Raw genomic sequence first — 3,344 nt, 5'->3', positions numbered from 1 at the left:
AAAAAAAAAAAAAAAAAGGAGAGGAAAATATGCAGCAAACTCTCCTGTGTGTGTTTTTGACTTAGCAATATCTGTAGCCAATTTTCCCAAGAGACACAAACACATGCCGAACTGGAATATCAATGAGGTCTTTTTTAGAGCAGGCACATTAAAATGCAAAACAGGAGATAATGAGATAAAGCAGCGAGTTACAGGTTCCTAAATTCCAGATTTTTAAAGCCCAGGGAAGAGAAATGGGTTACGAGTGGTGAAGGGCTCGGCTGTGGGGCAGCACCTCCAGCTCCTGGTGGTGAAGGAGCACAGGAATGAGGGTTAGAAAAGAGGGCAGAGAGCAAGAGGAGTGTGGGGAGGACAGGTAGGGGTTATGGGGGTCTGCAGACAGTACGTGCTGAGGATGGGGAGATGGAAAAATGCCATTTTGGTGGCATAGCTGCAGCCTGGGCTGAGGGGCAGAAAGGTGGTTTTGTTCCTCTGTCCCCAATGAATGAAGCTGCCTTTTTTCCCACCCACCCCCGACCGCCCGTGCTCCAGCAGCCCCGTAGGTGACACTGTAAAATTTGGGGTCACTTTGAGGAGGTGACATTTTGGATCCCGGTGCCAAAAAGATCATGAAAGGAAAATTAAAAGAAGAATGAATGGGAGGAAATGGAGAGAGGGGGAAAGCGTAAGAAAGAGCCATTATTTAACCAGACCTGGCCAAGGGTAAAGGTTTTAATTCTTTCCAAGTGCCATATGTGGTTGCCTGTGGGGGAAAGGCAAAGCCATATTTATCTGACTGAACCAATAATTCATATCTGTTTCAGAAGCCGACTTTGGTGGATTGTAGATCTACAGCTGTTCCTAGTCTAGGTCCAGACTTTCCCGGTGGGAATCACTGTAGCAACACGTCTGACTTATAGGATTCATATGGAGGGGGATAGGAGACCCAGAACTGTAAATTCAAACCGTGTGTACATTACTTCTATGTATTCAATTCAAAAGCATTTAGGGCTTTTCAAAACAGCCCTTTCACTACAGGAAAACTCCCCCACACTCACAATTTAAAGGAAACAGATCTTTCATGTTTACCCTTCCTGTTTCTTGTAGGAGGTCTTGAAATAAAGGTAAGAATGCAAAGCCGGTTTATATTTTTCCAATAAAACGCAGAGCAGTGGCCCTGGTGTGAGGGTATGTGTGTGTGCACGGGGGGATGGGGGTGATGGGGGGAGCACAGCAGTGAAACAAAGAAATATTTTGCCTTCCCTCATTTTGCCAAACGCTCTCTCAACACCGCATTTCTTCTCCTGTTTGTTTTCCAGTGCACACCTCCCATGCAAGGCTCCAAAAGCGATTTTTGGTCTACAGAGCCCTGATGCCTCCTTGATGTATTTTTTACCTGGATGGGTTTCCCTTTTTCTCCCTGGGGATGCCCCACCAGAGCCCTGTGCAGCTCTCACGGAGCTGTGCTGATCCAAGCTACTGAACCACATGGCATAGATCAACTCCAGCACCCACGCTGCAAAACCAGCCCTGCCCCTGGGGATGGGGTGAGCAAATCTTTCCCCCTTCCCTCCTAACAGATTGAACCTTGTTTCCTACAACACAACTGGGAGCCCTGCGTGGAAGGGGCAGGAGGAGCACAGCTGCTGCTGCCCTGCATCGCTGTGCATCCTGTGCATTTCGTCTCCTTTCTGTTTGCTTTCTGTCTTGCTGCTTGTTTCATGTATTATGTATGATTGTCGTGTTAGGTCTCATCTTTCGCTATGCCAAAGAAAATAAAGGATTTTGAACTCGGAGTTATTATGTGCTCTGGGTGTTAGAAAATAATCACTGCTGAGCTGCTCATCAGGTCAGGCCCCAACCTTACAGGAATCTCCCCTTGCTCCTCTTCCACCAACCCAAGGTTTGCCCTCTCTTTGCTGAAGCACAGTGGTCTCTCACCCACTTCACAAAATACCAAATAAACATCAGACTGAAGAGGATACCACCAGCTCCAGAGATTTTACAACACAAATCAGACACCTTGCACACTGCAGAGAGAAACTCTTTTATCGGGTCCCCCTTCTGCTAACCACTTCATCTCCCATGTTCTGCAGCAGATGGGACAAGTGTAGTCTGACTAAGTGCTGAGCATCTTCAGCATCAAGAGCAGCATCTCCCCTGCTACCACAAAGGGCTCTGCTCGTGCTAAAGCAAAGCTGAATTTGGAGGCAGGCATCATTTGACTGGCAGGTAAATGGGATGGGCACCTCCAGCAAAGCAAGAGGGTGAGGGCCAACATCTGCACAGCATGAGAGATTGCAGAATCATAGAAGCATTAGGGTTGGAAAAGATCTCTCAGATCCCCAAGTCCAACCCCAACCCATCCCATCACGCCCTCTGACCATGACCCAAAGTGCCACATCCCCACTGTTCAGGAATACCTCCAGAAACAATGACACCATCACCTCCCTGGGCAGCCTATGCCACTGCATCATCACCCTTTTGGAGAAGAAATTTTTCCTAATGTCCAACCAGAACTTCCCCTGGCAAAACTTAAGGCCATTACCTCTCGTCCTATCACTATTTATCTGCAGGATGGGCTGCCTTGGGGTGAGCATTGCCAGGCAGAGCTCACTATGGAAGGAAGAAGAATAAAAGGAGCCCTGGATAATCAGCCAGAAAATAATATTTATAGTGATGTTCAGACAGGCAGGAGAGGAGCAGGATTGTAGCTGCCGAAGGGGAGGTTAATTTGGGGGGAGTTTTTAAACCTGAAGGTTTTGATCCAGATGTCACATCTCTGCTTCCTGTAATGTTGGCTGCCTACAGTCCTCGGCCTGAAGAAGCATGTGTCTTACTTGAGACCATATGACAGCAGTGTTTTACTCCTGGAACCAAATGTTTAAAAACGTTATATATCAGGGATAATATAGATGCATTTTAACAGAGGCATGGCACTTATATGGCTGCAACACATCCATTATCAGTCCAAGCCCTCACTTAGGCTGAGTGATGCTAACTGTAGGCAGTCAAAGGAAGACCTGGGCACAGAGGACTGGGAAGCATTTATGAGGTTTAAGCTCCAACAATTCTTTTATGGCTCCTAACTCCTCCTCTTGAAAGTATCAACCATGACTTGCTGCTCAACACCAATAACTCTTCCTTTGTGAGTCCTCAAGGGTAGGTGGGAGCTGGCTGGGCAGCTCAGATGCTTGGCCTGAGATGAAAGCTGAGAGAAGGGTGATATTTCAGGACTCAACCCTCAGTAAAGCCAAAATCCCGTGGTACTGCTGTCCCTGGAGGGGAAGAGATGAGGGGAGAGAAAGAGGGGAAATGGTGACAGCTGCAGTTTTGGCCCAGCGCTCTTCCAAGAGAAATGTCCC

Source organism: Meleagris gallopavo, chromosome 26 (assembly GCF_000146605.3).
Source record: "Meleagris gallopavo isolate NT-WF06-2002-E0010 breed Aviagen turkey brand Nicholas breeding stock chromosome 26, Turkey_5.1, whole genome shotgun sequence".
Taxonomy (NCBI): Eukaryota; Metazoa; Chordata; class Aves; order Galliformes; family Phasianidae; genus Meleagris; species Meleagris gallopavo.
Note: the sequence above shows the minus strand (reverse complement) of the source record.